Source organism: Cryptomeria japonica, chromosome 8 (assembly GCF_030272615.1).
Source record: "Cryptomeria japonica chromosome 8, Sugi_1.0, whole genome shotgun sequence".
NCBI classification, from domain to species: Eukaryota; Viridiplantae; Streptophyta; class Pinopsida; order Cupressales; family Cupressaceae; genus Cryptomeria; species Cryptomeria japonica.
The window spans coordinates 457,737,302-457,756,640 of NC_081412.1; the positions used below are offsets into that span (position 1 = coordinate 457,737,302).

The 19,339-nt window shown below is 35.6% G+C and overlaps 1 protein-coding gene across 1 annotated transcript in view; it reads left to right on the top strand.

Annotated features, from left to right (window-relative positions):
- Window positions 1-19,339, top strand: part of LOC131857721 (uncharacterized) — a 127,021-nt gene that overhangs the window by 106,067 nt on the left and 1,615 nt on the right. The gene's annotated exons all lie outside the window — the stretch shown is intronic.

Genomic DNA, 19,339 nt, shown 5'->3' on the forward strand with positions numbered 1-19,339 from the left:
AGTAGATAAATTTGAACTCCTTCAAGTAGTCCTAGCACGAGTTAAGGGGTATTTTTGTATTAATATGCTATTAGCAGCAACTTGAGGAACAAATATCCCATTTTTTAAGCATTTGAAAGGATTTATTAATACAAAACCATTTTTATCCGACCCTTATCTACCTTGGAGTCATCAATCAGTGATCATCCGTGAATGAAACCCTCAATCACGCAAGAGGTGGATTTTTTAGTTCATGCAGCAGTTAGGACATGAAAATCACGGATTATGTAGGGTGTTAGCATTAGTTCAAGGCCAGTGGACACCCCACATGGATTGGACTTTAGTTGAGGTTACTTTTCATGTAGTTATTACTCAGGTAGGAGCAATTTTGAACCCCTTTTTGCATGATTTTATCTCAGATTTGACTCCAAGCAATATTCATGCAGCTTGGAGATATTTTCAAGAGACAAATCCAGCAGTTCATGCTCAATTAATCTACCAATCAGGGATGCAACTTCTTCTATTTATTCTTCTCTTCTTTCTTTTTATGAGTTAGTTCTTTATTTTCTTGCATACACACATCAAGAAGCTGATTGTAGTTCATTTTATCAAGCATACAACCATTGTAATGAATTTTTTATGAATTGATGAATAAAGAACAACAAATTCTTCTCATATCCTTCTTGTTTCCAACATTGTCACATGTGTGATTTTGATGAGAATATTGTGATTTATTGTTAAATCCTTTATTATTTGCCTCATTGATATTTCTAGGACAAGAAAATTTCATTGTAGATTCAGGGCGTGTGTTGTGTTTATTTGTTTCAGAAGATTGAATATTGTGAAAACTCTTTCGCTTAAACAAAATTCTGAAAACTTTCAAGCCTTCACATGAAATATTTATGAGTTTCTTGATCTCATATAATTTGTAATTAGGTTTTAGTTATATAACAACTAATATTTCATTTAGGACAACAAATGGTATCAAATCAATTGGTGTATCACCTCCCATTGGTAGTAGGATTTCATTAGTCAACAAGTTTCTCTCCTTTTTCTTAGTGAAGCATTAGTTTTTCTAGGAGGTTTCACTTGAGAACCAGATCAATCTGGAGGTTGATTTCCACCATAGGCAACTGATAGTGTAGTGTCATAAAATTGTGCCTCCTGCAATTTTAACCACATTTGAGGTCCTCACCTTGGTGACAACATCCTCCTTCCTAGCCGAGACCCCTTTCTACATTTTCACCCCTTGACCCCTTCCTGTTTGAGCCCTGAGATAGCCTTAGGACCGTGTCCAGGCCCCAAGATAGGGCAGGACAAGGGTGTGGCGCCCTTGTGCCACCCTCTTAGGGTAGCCCCATGATAGGTCCCCCAGGCCCTATCTGCACTTTGGGATCCCAAATCTCCTCGATGTTGGCCTTTGGTGAGATGAAATAATCTTCTGAGGCATACACTATAAAAGGGAGTTGGTTTTCTCATTTGTGGGAGAAAAAATTCAAGCAGGAAAGAGATAATCAAGCATATGCGAAGATATATATCATCAAGCATTCAAGCATTCAAGTCTTCTTCATTCATCCCTTGTAGGAATATTTCAACATTCATGTGTAAGAATGTATGTGTGTTAGGGTTTTGGCATGTTACATGCCATTTCATGCAACAGTTGTGATTTACATTCAAGAAGCAAAGCAATCATCATCGACAAGTTGCAGATCTACAAGGTATACATTTCCATTATCTACATTCAAGCATTTGCAATTAATTTCTTTCAAGGTTGATTCCTCAACCAAGGTTTGATTGAGGCAAACCCCTATCCACAACCCCCTTTTCCTCTCTTTTTCGTGTGTAGGTTGTAGGTGCACAGTTGTAATTGCAGGTTTGGGCTTCATTTGCAGAGATGGAAGAACCCTTTTTGTTTTGCGGTTTTTGTGGAGGACCATGTACATTCTCACCACAATCCCGACGACTTTTCTCCAAATTTGTAGGATAGATCCATATCATTCTAATTAGCTTAGATCCAAAGTTCCAGCGCAATCCCGAACTAGTAGCTCCTCATTTCACTCATTTCCCCTCTCTTTTCTGCATAGTCAACAAGTCAACTTTCCTATTTACAAAAGAGGGTAAATCACACTTCAACCCTTGCAATCCACTCAGAATTCACATCCTTGTCTCTCTTGTATTTGGATCTAGTGGATTCAATCTCTCTTTTAAATGTAAAGTTCTCCCAAGTGAAAATCATCCTAGTGGCTTCCTTTCTCTCTCCTAGGTGGGGAGTCACTAGGATCCAATTTTCCACTTCACACACAGGCCTATAAATCTTCCCATGTTTCATGAGATTGTTGATCTTGCAACTCATGCATCACACGTGCAATCTTGGTAAGAACACTAATATTTGGTTCTACGATTATTGTTGGATTGTTGATGCCCCCCTTTCTCTATATCTATGGACTTTTTTTAGTGAGATCTATATTGGGTGGATGGGCTACTTGGTGGATGATTATATTATTGATTCAATATGGATTGATCTATGTGCTCTTTATCGGGCTTTGGCTCCTTTGCAGGCTTTTCTATCTAAAGTTCACATCCCTATTGTCTAGTGTTTATTCATTGGTTAGGGTGGGCTCTTTGGATGGATCCTTCTTAGTTTCTAATGCTTTCAAGATGTAAGAAAATTTGTGCTCGCCCCAATCTTTATGTGTGCTAGTTTGGAATTCTTACTTGATCCCCAAGGTTAAATTTTTTTTCTAGCTTCTTGCCCAAAATAAGATTCTATCTGTTGATAATATATGCAAGAGAGGTAATTTTTCTATTCCTAACAAATGTTATTTGTGCATGGAAGTAGTATAGGAAATATTTCACCTTCTATTTGGCTGTACATTTAGGTTGGTGTTATATGTGTGCATTTCTTTCACCTTTGGTCTATTGATTGGGTTTTTCTTGCTTTGTTTTATGAGTGCTTGCTGCAGTGGATTCCTTCGACCTCTAATACTCTCTACATTTGTTATGGCCTCTCATCATGCCTCATATTTTTTGAGGGGTGTGGAAGGAGCATAATAATAGAATTTTTTGGGAGACTACTTGCCCTGTGGATAAATTAGCTTTCAAAAATCAAGTGGCTATTAAGGAGAATTTTATGGTGGTCTATCAAAGGACTTAGTTAAGGGCCTTTAAATCATTCCTTCCTAGTATGATGTCCTATTTGTACATAATTGGTAGTTGTGGGATATCTCTATCCCCCTTCATAGGTCCAACAGGTTTAGGATGGTGTTGAGTGGAAAGCTCCTCCTGTTGGATTTATTAAAATTAATATTGATGGGATAGCCAAGGCTAACCATGAGCTTGCTAGTTACAAGGGAGTGACATGTGTTCAAAATTTTAGGTTTGTCTCGGTGCTGTCCCTCCCTTTGGGAATACTAACAAGCCAATATGTCGAGGCAAAGGTAGCCTACATTGGTATCATGGAGCTAATAGACACTAATGGCTATATAGAAAGTTGCGGCTATAGATTGATGGTTCATTACTCTTGTCTTGTGTGGACAAGATGGTTGAGGTATTCATCTCCCATTATGGAAGGTAAAAGCAAATTTTTTAACTTTAACTTCACTCGACCTACGGTGTTTTCTTACAAAATTTTTACCTTCTTTCTTGGGTATTACTTCTTGTTATCTGGTTATTGGCCCCCCTTTAAGTATATCATAGCCATGGGTGGATATTGAAATAGACTTGAGCCCACCTCCTATGAAAAATGGTAAAATACACACTTTTGTTTGGGATAAATTGTCAATCAGTGGTATTATGCCCTACTTGGAAAAGCTTCATGGCCATGATCCTCTAGCTACTAAGGGTTTTATGGATGGTTGAAAGAATGGTATTCTTCAGATGTATAAGGTGGAAATATTTGTTATAGAAGACCTTATTGCTAAAGTTACAAGAATGTTGGTGGATGACACTTGAAATTCTATAGCGACCACAAGATGTCGAATGAGGTTGTCAATGCCTTCTTCAAGGGTGCTGAATGGAATTTGGTAAAGGAAACTACTAAGGGGGGTTATGATCATGGTTCCAAAATACCCCTTTGCGTCGATGTTGTAGAGGTGATTATGATGTATATAACCCTTCACAATTTTTTTTCTAGTCTATTTAGCTACCATTTTAGGCATGATAGATGGATTTCCTTTCCTTTCTACCTCATGTATTCTCTTAGTCATGGGATTTAGGCTCATAGAAAAAATTCCAATTTCCTAGTCCTTCATGAAGGCCTCATCCTCCTTATGGAGCATGCTAAAGCCTTAGCCATTTAATCTATTCCCTCAAGTAGAAAAATTGAGTTTGCCCAAAATGTTTGGAGGAACTTTTCCTATTGGAGTTGATGAAAAATCAACTCTATATCTCCCAAAGATCACTTGCATGCAAACCTATCACAAAAGGAGAGAAGCAAAAAAGCTATGGAGGCCATAATTTAGAGATCCAAAAATAGGAGTCATATTGATTGTGCAAAAAGAATGCAATTCAATAGTTATGGTTGTTATGAAAATACAAAGAGAGAATCCTTATAAAAGGATACTCGAAACCCTAAAGGAGAAAACTCTAAAGAATAATAAGATTCCTAAGTTTAGCTTAAGCATAGATTATAATAGACTAATAATTAAATAAATAATTATTAGCTAATAAAAGATAACTCTAACACCCCCCATTAAGATGAACTTAGGGAGTAGCTAAAAAAAAAACTAAGGACTAAAAACTCATGTCAAAAATGCATGAAAGCAACAATGGGTCCTGACAACTAGGCCTGATGAGGTACCCAAGTACAATAAAATCTCTATAAAGTGAAGAAAAAGGAGAAAACCCTTTGGGAACAAAACTCCTCTCCAAGAAAAGATGAAAGCTCAAGTGAAGGACTAAGAAGCCTCCAAACAAGAGTGTTCCAGAAGATAGGAACAAAAAGAAGAGAATGAAGAACACCACTGAAGCATGAAATAGCTGCAAACACTGCCGAAGAGTAACTCCTGATCTGAAGAACCTCCACTAAAATAGAACATGACCAGGTAGAGAAGACTATAATCTGCATGAGTGTCCTCAAATGACACTACTCGAATAAGATGGCAAACAAAGGCAAACAACTGAACTTGAAGATACAGATGGCATGAAACACCAAAGACTGAAGAGCTGATCAATCGAACCAAGGAAGCATTAGAACAACAAAACAAACCTCCCCATAATGTTGAAAAGGGAGAGGGACAGGTACACTGAAAAGAACGGCCAACAAGAACTGCATGACAAATAACTAGGAACATCGAAGGTGCAGAGAAAGTATATAGTGTCATGGAAGGAACACTCACTTGACACACATCATGAGACTAATGTAGTGGAAGGAACACTCACTTGACAATGGCAAATGGAAAATAAAAGGCAAACATCAACCCCCCATGACACTTTATAAGTAGTGCATGTACAATAAGACACAAGATGTGCAAGATCCCAAGTATACAATGCATGATGGCACTTTATCTCAGTGTGTTTGCATAAATAAAATGCTACAATGATCATAAGAGATAGAAGACTGGAAATTGAAAGAACAGCCAAAAGACAAGACATCCTACTCAAAGAAAGAGATCCAAGGACCTAAAACATCCAAGATATTCACCAGAGTGCTGAAAAGAAAAAAATTGAATAAATTATACTTGGAGTAGAATCAGGAAAGAACACTCATATGAATGGAAAGTACACAGAACAAGTTTTCCAACAATATAAATTTTTTGAAAAATGGAGTTCGGATGCTCAAGTGATGTCTCCTGGAGTGTAAAAAGGAACTTATGGATTTGATAGAAAAAAATGTCATCAAAAAAGCAAAATCAAAAGTTCAAACCTCAAGATCTGGATAGAGCTCGGAAAAAGCTTTCCGATGATATAAGCCTTTTGAAAAAGTGCCTCCATGACCAAGTTACGATCAAAAGAAAAAAAAAACCCCTCTTGTAGGGCATAAAGAGGGTAAACATTTTTTTTTTTGTTGACGAAAATTTTTCTGATGCATTTGCAGGTACAACCATACGGATTTATGTGCCTCGAAAAACATGCCAATAAAAAATCATGCCCTAGATGCCCTTGTCATAAAAAATAGGGAAATTATATATCAAAATTCATGGAAACAACCTTCTGAATCCAATTGTGAGGTTTTTTTGGCACCAAAATGTACCCAAGAATCAGATACCCCTAGAAATGAAAAAAACAACAACTGCACAAACCCCTGAATACACAGATCTGAAGAACAAGACCCAAAATCTCTCATGAAGAGAATAGGGGCATGCAAATCTGGAGCTCTGATACCATATTGGAGTTGAGGAAAAATCAACTCTACAACTCCCAAAGGTCACCTGCATGCAAACTTGTCACAAAAGGAAAGAAGCAAGAAAGCTATGGAGGCCAAAATTTAGAGATCCAGAAAAGAGGAGTCATATTGATTGTGAAAGAAGAATGCAATTCAATAATTACAGTTGTTATCAAAATACAAAGAGAGAATCCTTATAAAAGGATACTCGAAACCCTAAAGGAGAAAAATCTAAAGAATTATAAGATTCCTAAGTTTAGCTTAAGCATAGAGTATAATAGACTAATAATTAAATAAATAATTATTAGCTAATATAAGATAACTCTACATTTCCAATTTCTCTACTAACTCTAAGGGGGCCCCTTTCGATGTTGATATGTTCTTCCATATTGGAATCCATAAACACCCTAGGAAGGAAATGACTGCTCCCAACTAGCCCCATGAATATGAAATTGACAAAAATGATTTTGAGTTTGTGCCTTTGGATGTGATTGCTCCTTACTCTCTCTCTCTCCCTTTCCTAGCTTTTCTAGGAAGGGTAAAGCCCTATTGGAGGTACCGTCCAAATATGATAAAAAGGGGAAAGTGAAGAAAAAAGGTTTCAATAAGTCTTATTCGACCATTGGGAACAAAAAAGTATCCAATATTGACTATGTCATAAATCACTTCAACAATTTAAGCGATTAAACAAAATGTGTTGAAAAGGAAGGAGACAAGGTTGATGATGGTCATGGATGTGACAAAAGGGCAGTGTAATCTCTTCAATTGGATGTTAGTTCAAGTCGTCGTGCTTAAAGAAAGGGTTAATTCTGTTTATGATAAACTAGACAGTGATAGTTGAGTGCGAATAAGTGTGTTCCTGTGGAAAATATAGATAAAATGCTCATCCTTGTTTAGAACATTGCTAAGGATATTAACATAATAAATTTTGATCATGAAGAAAAGATAAAATCCCTTGGAGCCTCCATTGATAAAATCCATGAGAAGATTAGATTCATGGTTGCTGAGTAGAATTGCCATGCAAAATAGTTCTGAGGGCCTTAGATAGCTGAATGAGAAGGCGATGTCTTTCAAAGAGCTCTCTAAGGGTAATTTATCCCCCCCCTCTATTTCCAAGAATATTGATGAGAAGAATGGTGTGGTTGTTTAATAGGATGCGAATACTAGACCTATTCTTGGTCCTTTGTCCAAAACACAAAGTTGGGATAAAGGTAGGATTGTTCAAGCCCATGTTTTCTAGGATGTGCTCAACATCAATAAAATTTCTATCAATAGAAATGTTGAAATTTCAAAATTTATGAAAAATCTTCAATAGGTTATTGGGTTGGGTCGTAGTACCCCTCTTTTTGTCTTTTGTTTAGTTGTTGGTTGTATTTTGGTGCATTCTCTTGGTGTTAACTGTCTCTTATTGTTAAGGGTTTTGAGTCCCTTCAAAACCTATTTTACTCTAATCAAAAACTTTGTTTGTTCATCATCTATGTTGTGCTTTCTAAATTAACTATCTAAGAAATTGAAAAGTAGGTTTAAATGAGAAATAGTAATATTAGAAAATTTAACCTATATGAAAGGTGATATGATATGGTATTGTGTGGAAAAATAGAAAATTCATTTTATTTGATCAAGAGCTTAATTTGGACATGATGATGAATCTTTGTGTTGTCACGTGTAACTATCTACAATCTAAACATAATCTTGTTATACCTAATTTTCACTTGCTATCACTCATAAGAACCAAATTTTTAGGAATTTGAAGAATATTTGAACTATTATTTTTTAATATTTTGTATTTAGATTATAAACATTTATATTTTGAAATTTTTTTAAAATGTTTTGTAAGAAAAATAATTAAAATGTCATCCTCCCTCTTCCTTTCACTTGGTTCTCTAATTTCATTGGCAACCTTTGGGGTTTGTTTTGTCTATGATTTGGTTATGGATTTGACACTATGTACAAAGAATTAACCTTTGGCTCCATAATGGTAAATGGCGATGGAGTTTCTTCAACACCATATATTTGGCATTTTCATATTGTTCTATCATGGGTAGCTTCTTTAGTTAGTGGGCTAATTGCTTCAAATTTTTGGGTTGTATTTTTTTTCAATCATGCTCGACCCTCTTAGATTTAATTTCTTCTTGCCATTAGTGTTTCTTCTCCTCATGATGCATTGATAGAGTATCTCATGGCTCTTATGGTTGATTTTGTGCTTCCATCTCATAGCTCTTATATAGATGTGGTGATTAAAAGTCCTTCTATTAATACAGGCTCCACCTTTCAATTCTAGTTGCTAGTAAAGGGGTAAAGGGAAATACTCTAGGCAATGGTTTATCACCTAAAAAATATTTACATGATTGGAATAAATAAAAGATATTCATTTCTTATGCTATAATTGCTCCAATTGAGATTAAGGAGTAGGAAGTGATTGATAGCAATAGTTTCTTTATGAGATAGGTTTTGATTTGTATAGTTTTTCTATGGCACTCTCTTCCTAATCTACATCAATTTATTCTTTTAGGATTCAAATGCTCTATTTAGAGAAAACATGAAGCTTTATCATTCTTCTAGAGGTTTTCGGTGGTATTCTTTGATTCTTCTAAACATTAATAGGCTGTGTGATCTATTGGAGACTAGGTGTGGGATTTGGATCTTGCCTTGATCCATCCTTGGTTGCCCTCTTTCAACCCCTAAAAATTATACCTATAATGATAATTTATTTATTACTCTTGATATAAAAAATTGGTTTCAAAGTTTTTTCTTATGTTCCAAGAATTAAATTATTTTTGTATTATTTAAGAATTGATTTAGAAAAATATGTTGTCGTATTATAGAATCATGTTCACCCAGAATATAAATAAATCTAATCATTTATCTTCCCATTTAAAAGAATTCAATGTTAAAATATACAACCAACTTTTTGCAAGATAAACAAGATAAACAAGAATTTTATTTTTAACTAAAAGTAATAAAAAATTATTTAAAGAATTTAATAATTAAATTTACACAACTTCCATCTATTATAATATATTATAAAAGAATTGAGGAAAATATGGAGATCTTAGAAGTGAGCATGCATCTTTTAGTGGTGAATTGATTAGGACAAAGATAACACGACACTATTATTTTTAAAAAATATCAAATTTTAGGTGTGGTATATTTTTAATCCTTGCCTATAGAGACTAATATTTTCACCACATTATTACATAATTAATCCACCCTAGTGTGGAGATGCGCCACCTCCTGTTGCAGCTCCTGACGAACATTCTATTCTTAATGCTTATTCGAATTGAGGTTGACCTTTATCCCATAAATAATAAGCTCATCATACATTTTCTTACTTATAGCTCAGGGATCGACACTACCTATTATGCTTTGCAAGTGACAATATGTTTGTTTTTATTATTTTTGTTTTCTTTTGCTAATATTTCTAAGATCGGACACTCCGTACAATCATTCTGTCTTTATCGTGATGATGGCACCCACACAGATGTAGATGCCAAAAATCACACAAATGACAACCAACAGAGGCTACAAGTTCAAACCTGTAGCAAACAGGGCACAATATATATTGCAGGAGCTAAAAAAAATGGAAATGGAATTCGATGCAGTAGGACAAATTACCAATATTGGCTGAAACAAGGTAGCAAGAGTTTCTTAATCACGAAAAGCACTTAGACAAATACCCACAGGGTCAATTACCAACATCCATTTAACTATTTGGAGCAACAAAATCAATAACAACCAAACACCGAACATACACAACTCAAGGCTGCAAAATATAATGTTTCTGAGCAAGATCATATTACTTCAAATCAGAAATGTAGTTGTTTTACACATACTTGAATATCTCCCCTAAGTTCACTGTCAAAATTTATTCTCCTCTCCTCACCGTGTCCTCACATATTAATCCTAATTTTTGCTTGGAATCCTAGTGATCTTCAATCTTCCCAGCTTTCTTGTTTGCTAAGGATTTTTAGACTACTCCTACTTGAGTCGGCTATCTCTCTTCCGTGTTCTCCTCTCTATGTTCTCCCCTCTTTTGTTCAGTCTTTTCCAAAACCAAAAAATTTCCCTAAAAATTCTAGAGACTTCCCCAAAATCTCGCCTAAACTGATTATAGCCAACAGAAATCTACATTAAATGCTCATCCACCAGTTTCGAGTTCAAAAATTACCCTTAAAACGATTAGGCTATGATTTGGGCTCCCTCTCGGGGTAATAATGCAGCTGTATAGGGTTAGTTACTGCCTAAACATTCAAAAAAAAATTTAAAGGCTTTGTCTTTAGATATGATGCTTACGTGTGGCTGGGCCAAAATGTGATAAGAGCGCTAAAATAGGATTACCCTGCATCAAACTACCGGGGTACAAATTTTTTTGAGCCCCGACTCACTAAGTTGAAATATTTGATGCTTCATGTCAAAATTAGTTGCTGCAGGAGAATGCTTTAACGTAGTTACTGCCCTACTGCTTCAAGACAATCACTTGGTTGTTTTGGATTAACAATCTTGTTGCTAGGTTGACTGAAATGATTCTAGCTCGGCTGGGCTTAACTATGTAGCATCCTCTACTGGTCTATTCTTCCATTTTATCAAATATTCACTATATTATCTGCCTCTAGTCTTCCTAACCACTCTTGAATTCAAAGTGCTTTCAACCTCCTCACGTTTTCACTTTGGTAATTGTTCCATCCATTTCTTTGGTGACGTGACCTCTTTTTCTTGTTGTTGTGATGTATCTCCTTCATAGTAAGTGTATAAATTAGAAACTTTAAACACTGGATAGATGTCCAAACCTATAGGTAGCTCGAATTCATAAGCATTTGGTGAAAAATTCTTAACGATCTTACATGGTCCAATCTTCTTCCACTTGATCTTGTTGTAGGTGTGACTAGGAAATCTTTCTCTTCGTAGATGTGCCAACACCATGTCTCTCACTTCAAACTTCTTTTCTCTTTTTAAAAAAAAACTAAATTCTCTTTATATTGATGACTACTCCAACTTATTTTTTTATTTTACTAAGTGGTGCAAATTTTGCATGTGTTTAGCAAATTCTTCTCCTTCAACACTTCTCTTATATCCTTCAAGGTTTTCTAGATCTCTCAATTTTTGATACACTCCTAGTGTTGTACCCATAAACAATTTGGAATGGGGTTTTACCTATACTCTTGTTCACTAAATCATTATATGCAAATTCAACTTGTGGCAATATCAAATCCCATTGCTTAGGCTTGTCACCAACTAAACACCTTAGCAAATTTATTAAGCTCTTATTAACAACTTCAGTTTGCCCATCCATTTCGGGGTGTTATGCTAAACTAAACTTCGAATCAATACATAATTTCCTCCATAGTGTCCTCCAAAAATGACCCACAAACTTAGTGTCACAGTCTAAAACTATACTTTCTAGTAAGCATCATTGGTCTTCTTGCAAGCTATAAAGTGAATCATTTTTTTGAGTCTATCAACAACCACAAAGATAGAATCCTTAACTCTCTGGGTTCTTGGTAATCCAAGGACAAAGTCCATACTTACATCATCCCATGGTCTCTTCGGTATGGGTAATGGCTGATACAATCATGTGTTTTGACTCCTTCCTTTGGCATATTGACAAACTTGACATCTTTGCACAGTTTTTCTAATTTATGGGCCTTCATCTTTGGCCCATAATATCTTTTACTAAGTTGTGCCATGGTTTTGTTAGCTACAAAGTGTCCAGCTAAACCTCCACAATGCTTTTCTCTTATTAAATTCTGCCTCATTGACCCTTATGGTATACATAATTGTTGTCCTTTGAATAATAGTTCACCTTGTATGAAGTAATTCATCTAAGGTGTCCTATCCATGCTAGTAGGATCCATACAAGATGTCCATGCATCCTTAAAGTCTGAATCATCTTTGTATAACTCCTTCATAGCTTCAAATCCAACTACTTCAATCCCCATTTCAGTTAAGAGTGCTTCTCTTCTACTCAATGCATCTACTACCTTATTGGAACATCCACTTCGATGCTTGAGAACAAAAGTATACTCTTGTAGGAACTCAACCCACTTCATATGTCACTGATTAAGCTTGGTTTGACTATAAATATATTGCAAAGCATGATGATCCATGTAAAGAATGAACTCCTTAGGAAATAAATAGTGATGCCACTTCTTTAAGGCTTGCACAATGACATGAAATTCTTGGTCATAAACAAAATAATTCTTCTTGGCATCATTGAGATTTTCACTAAAATATGCAATAGGTCTTCCCTCCTGACTAAGAACCACTCCTATGGCTACCCCACTTGCATCACACACTTGCATCACAATCTACTTGGAACACCTTTGAAAAATCAAGTAATGCCAATACCGGTTCCTCGATGACCTTCTTCTTCAAGAGCTTAAAACTCGTATCTTCTATTGTCTACCTAAATTCGTTTTTATCTCCCCTTATGGTTTTAGTTATGGGTGGACATATCCCATTAAAATTTTGAATAAATCTTCTATAGAAGCTGGCCAAACCATGAAAACTTCTAACATCATGTACACTCCTAGGAGTAGGACATTTTATTATGGCACGTACCTTTTTTGGATCCATTTGCAGGCCTTGTGGTGAAATAACATATCCTAAGTAAACCAATTTCTCCTTCATAAAGCTACGCTTTTTTAAATTTATCAACAACTTCCCCTCTTTGAGTCTTTGTAGGACCTTGCTAATATGCATTAAATGTTCTTCTTTGCTACTTCTCAAAATCATAATATCATCAAGATAAACAATCATATTTTTTTCTAAATATGGTTTTAGGAATTCGTTCATCAACCACATAAAGGTACTTGGTGCATTCATTCATCTAAATGGCATTACTAACAATTCATATAACCCTTATTTGTTCTTAAAAGTTGTCTTCCACTCATCACCCTCTCTTATCCTAATTTGGTGATGTCCACTTTTCAAATTAATTTTAGTAAAATATTTAGCCTTCCCCAAATAGTCCATTTATGGTTGGAACTGCACATGGGCTAAGACTCACGAATTAGTCCCCTCTCCAACAACTCTTGTACTTGCTTGTTAATTTCTTCATTTTCTATTGGTGTCAATCTCTATGCAACTTTATTTGGTAAGCTTGCCCCCAGGATTTAAAAATCAATATGATGACTTATGCTCCTCATAGGTGGTAGTCCTTCCAACAACTCTTTAAAAACAATCTCTTTAAATTCATTAAATAGTTCCTTTACTTCTAGAGGCATCTCACTGTTGTCATTCATTGTACCCACCTACAACACCTTTGGAACTACTGCAGGACACAGTTTCTCATCTTTAATTGCCTTCAAAAACAAATTCCTATTACAAATAGTGTCCTTGGACCATTTTCCATCTCTTCCTCTTTACTTAGCAATGGCGTAAGGGTATGTTTCCTTCCATTTTTCGCCAATGTATAAGTGTTTTCTCTCCCATTTTGGATTGCCTTCCTATCAAATTGCCATGGTCTCCCTAAGAGGAAATGGAATACATCCATTGGCATTATGTCACACCACACCTCATCTTCATAACTCCCTATTTGAAAGCTCACTAAGAATTGCTGATCAACCAATACTTGGTGCTCCTTTTGCACCCATCACACCTTATAAGGTGTAGGATGAGCTATCCTCTTTAGCCCCAACTTATCTACCATTTCAACTGAAACCAAATTATCAGTTCTCCCACTATCTATTATTACCTTACAACCTTTCCCACCAACTTTACATATTGTTCTAAACGAACTCTTTGTTGGCAAATGCACACTCCAATGAAAAATTGTAGGTGATTGAATGTATTGTCATTGATGGAAACCTTGCAATCATGTGATACTGGTAGGTAGACATAGGTACCAACACCGGCAGACTCTACATCGACACATAGAACACTTGTAGCAAAAAGGAAGAATACCAACATCCTATTCGACAACAATTTTGTATTAATGTATTTTGTAATTAATTGTGAATTCTTTTGTAAGATGACATGGCAGATTGTAATATGACTCATATATGTATGAGATCATTGTAGATCATTTTGAAGACAAGAGATAGGATGCAAAGTATGGAAAAGTAATAGAAGACCTAATATGCGAATTATTGGTTAAGGGTTTATGTTGTAGCAGAGCTTAAAATGGTACTGAATCTGGCATAGCAGATGCTAATTTGAAGCAGTACAAGACATTGGATTAGTATAATCTATTTTTGTAAGTCAGTGAGACTTCTTTTGTAATTGAGTAGTGAGCTCTTGGCACTTGGCCTTCCTGCATGTCCAGGCCCCTATTGTAAGAGTAATATTCCCTTATTGGCAAGTAAGCGAATATTGTGGGTCACAAATCCCACTGAGGTTTTTCCCACACCAGGTTTCCTCATTAAAATATTGTGTTATGGTGTGCTTCTCATGTTGTTCTTATTGTTTTTATTTACTGCATTAATTCTGGTTTACCGGTACTTAGTTTTAATATGCTTTTCATGTTTTAAATCAAGTAATTTGATATATCAGTTAGATACTGATTCACCCCCCCCCCCCTCTCGGTATCTTTGCGAATCCTAACAATTGGTATTAGATCCTAGTCCTCTATTTTCAAAAGCCTAATAGTTTGAGGTAGCTCTTGTCACTGGTAGAGATGGAAAACTTGAGAAAGCAACTGGAAACAACTCTTACAGACTATGATGTAGAAAAAGTGAAGAATATCAAACTTGAGGATGATTTGAAGGCTGCTCAGGATATTATTCAAGCACTTCAAGAGAATTTTACTGTTTCAAGGAACAAGAGGAGAGAACTTTGTGAAAAGATGCAGAATGAAGAAAATGAAAAGGAAACTCTTAAAAATTTGGTAAACAAGCTAAGACAAGAAATCAATACAACAAAGAATGAGATGCAGGATATGACTATGAGATTTTGTAAAGAAATTTAAGATAGAAAGAAGAATGAAGAAGACCTGGTTAGAAGACTAAATGATGCTGAAAATGAAAACACAAGACTCAGTCATGAAAATGATATGTTGAAGACAGATCTAATGCACACACAAAATGATAGAACTGAACTCATGAGACAGAAAGCAATCTTGGAGAATGAACTGACTGCTGCAAATCAACACAAGGAGAAATTCAAGAAAAGTTCAGAAGAACTTGGTGACATGCTGAAGAATCAGAAACCTAATGGTGATACAAATGGTCTTGGCTTTGAAGTTGGTGAAAGCTCCGGTACTGCAAACAATCATGATCATAGCAAACTGGTAAGACAACCTACTACATACAAATTTAATGGCAAATGCTTTAACTGTAACAAGTATGGTCATAGAGAAAATCAGTGTAGATCTAGAAATTATCAGAACACTAATACACCCACCGGTCAATGTTCTAAATGCAACAAAGTTGGTCATAATTCAAAAAATTACAGAATGAATGTAAGATGTTATATTTGTGGAAGATTTGGACACTTATCTAATCAATGCAGAACACATACTAACATAGGATATGGGAAATCTATTCAGAAGAACAATGTGACTTGTTATGCCTGTAACAAGATTGGACATATTGCAAAATTTTGTAGAAGTAAGGCATCACTGACAAATACCAAAGGTCCTATTTTGAAAGGTAAAGAAAAGGTTGAAGAGGTAAAGAAATAATTCTCAAAAGAATGGATCAGAAAGTCAGATCAGAATGTTGATGGGAATACTCCTGCACCGGTAGAAAAAAGTATCACTCTATCGATAGGAGACTCTTCATCTAGCTAAAGGAAAAATCTTTTGGGGGTTTAGCAACAAAATGAAAAACATGCTATTATTCCCTCGGTTGATGGTGAGAACTTGAAATTACTTCTATACCGGCAGATGAGTTAATTTGTGACTTAACCGATGAGCATTAAATGTGGTAGTGGGAGAAAATAAAATTATAAAGCAAATGTTTTGGCTCCTTTTTCAGTCACCAAGAATTCAAATCTTCGAGAGCACGAAAATTCCTGAGTGAAGGCATTCTAAGCGAAGAAGTGAAGCAATCCATCAAAGCATTCATCCTTAAGGAAGATTGAGGTATTTATAGCTATGGCATCTTCATCCACTCCTGAATTTATTGCAAACCCTACTGTTGTTGAGTTTGTTAAGCGTACTAGACCCGTATTCCAACTGGTTCCTGAAATTGCAAAGAAAGATGATAGCATAGGTGCATTTTCTCATATTCCTAAGGGAGTAGTATATGCTGAAGACCCTAGGATGTATATACATTGTCATATTGAGGAATTAGGTGATGATGAGATCAAGAATATGTATAAGACCATGATTTGTGATGAGTCTGGAAATGTCAAGTCGGAACATAACATAGTGGAAACCCTAGGTTTTACTGAAATCCTTAATATCCTAGATTTTCCCAAGGATATCATAAGAATTGTGTTAAGCAGAGTACATGGTGAATTTTTTTGGTTGGATTCAATTCATAAAATCACAAAAGAAGCAGTTAAAGCTATAACAGGTTTACCTTCCACCAGTAACAGACCTAACAAAACAAATAAGGTCTCAAATGACACAGTGATAAACCTAACCGGTGCAACATTTGATAAAAGTTCTTTAAGGGTAAATGATGTAAAAGACATAAATGTCAGATTTATCAGTATGATCTTAGGTTATAAGCCTACACATGCAAATAGGTTAAACTCAGTTTCTAGCCTATGTATCAAAGGTGCCTATGATATGGTTAAAGATAATGCAAGGATAGATATATGTGAATGGTTCAAAGATTAGTTGATAGACAATCTAGGAAAGATTAAAAAAGATAAGAAAGGAACATTCAAATTTGGAAATTTGCTTGTTTGTTTGATGCTATACATAACAAAACAAGTACCCAGTATTGGTCCAAGAGATTTTGGTTTTGACATTCTGGTAGGAAAACAATTGTTGGATCTATTGAACAATATGAGAGAAAACTGAGAGAAAAACCTAAATGAACATTTTCAAGCATTAAAGACTCGAATGAAAACTAGAGTAAGACTATCACAAGCTATTGTGGATAAATATCAGAAGGAAATTTGTTTTGTGATCAAGAAAGATGAATCTGGATGGAGGTAGTTGTCCCTAGAACTATCTGGGTAACTAAAATGCGCTATGAAACAGATGACAATATCATTGAAACTTATGCAAAAGTCCTCCTTGAAGCACCCAAGGAACCTACTAAGGAAGCTTTTGGAAATGCTGAAACAATAGAAAGTGGAATTCAATCAAGGAAAAGGGTTAAGAAAGTTGAAGCAACCGTAAGGAAAGGAACCCAACAGGCTAAAGAAATCAAGGAAGATGTTTTGAGACAAACCGATATAAGTGAAAGTGAGTTGGAAGCACCTCAACCAGAAACTCATCTTTCACTGGTTGGAACTTCTTCTGAGAGTGATATATCGGCAGTATTTAAAAGGGTAGAAAGGAAAAGAAAACCCACACCGGTACCCTCTCCTACACCAAAAAGAACCAGACAAAAACAACAAGCAGTAAGGCCTCCAACAAAGAAAATGACTCCTAAGAAAAAAAAGGTAAAACAAGATATCGCTCCAATAGACAAACTTCTTAGTGAAATTACAAAGGATGGTAAGCTGAAGAACATCAACAAAATATACAATACACTATCAACTGATGATAAGGAAAGCATAGAGAACAGTATAATTTTACACTTAGATATATACAAGATATTTTTGATGGAAGTTGTTGATGAAATTCCAAATGATCTATATAGGAGACTTGAAGCTAGAAGGTTAGCCATCATTGAGCTGGACAAGAAAATTAAGATTGAAAAACTACTTGCGGTACATCCAGTCAAATCAACTGATGAAATAGATAAACTAATCAGTGAAGCAAACTAGATAGTATTCTCTACTACTCACCGACATGTAGCACTAATGGCAGGTAGAGTAAAGGAAGTCTCTGAGGAAACAACAGATGCATGGGATATATTCTTTGTGGAAAAATAAAAATAGGAAGAATTGCTCAGACCAAAGACTATTAAAGGATATGAAAAGGAAAAAGATAAGGGGAAAGGTAAGGTAGGTGGACCTCCAAGCCTTAAAATAATTGACAATGTGCCCCCACCTCTTTCAGATACTCCACCGGTAGATACTACTGACAGTCAACCGACCACAGAGAGTATGAAGACTCCACTAGAGGATACAAATCCCGAGTCTGAAATTTTGTATATTGTGAATGTAGACTCCCAGGAAGTAAATGTTGTGGTTGATAGAGAAACCACTGAGGATAAGGAGGAAGACATGTCTACTAAGTCACAGACTGCAGAGGTTAAGATAAGCATTAGAAAAGCCTACATAGGTAGAGCAACTGGCAGAGGATACCACTGAGAAACCGGTAGAAACAACTGAAAAACCATCTGAAGAACCAGCAAAAGAGAGTTCAGAGGTACAAACTGAGACTGCATATGAGAAATTGACAGTTGAAAGCACATAGAAATCCTCTAAGATATAGATAGAGAAACCAAAACAGGTACAGGTTGAAGCACAGATTTAGATAAAGACAGTGCCACTGACCCAAACTGAAAAGCATAAACCTTTGTTTGTAGAAATGCAAACACAGACTGACCTACCAGAGGTTGAATCAAGTAAGGTGATTACCACAACCGGTAGCATGACTATTAAAGCTATGAGATTTCCACAATCCATTTTGCATTTCTAGTGTATTTTTTTCTGGATTCGTTTGTGTGTATATTTTTCCATCAACGTTTCGAATCACACTCCGTGATTCATCATCAGGATGAAAAGAATTCCCAAGACATGAAAGATGTTGAGTTGCAGATTTGAGGCAGAATATAAAGAGGAGAGGGGTGGGGGAAGGCACGAGAAACAAGGAGAGAGGAAAGAGAAAAGGAAAAGACCACCTGAAGGATGGGAGACCTAAAAAACTCCAAGGAATAAACCACCTACAGAAAAGAAAAAAAGGAAAGCCCAGCATCACATTCAAAACCACTAAAAAACACAAAAGAAGAAAAGAATATGGGACAAAAATTAAAAACTAAAAGAATAAATAAATGAATAAAAATACATAACGGAATATACGCAAAGGCA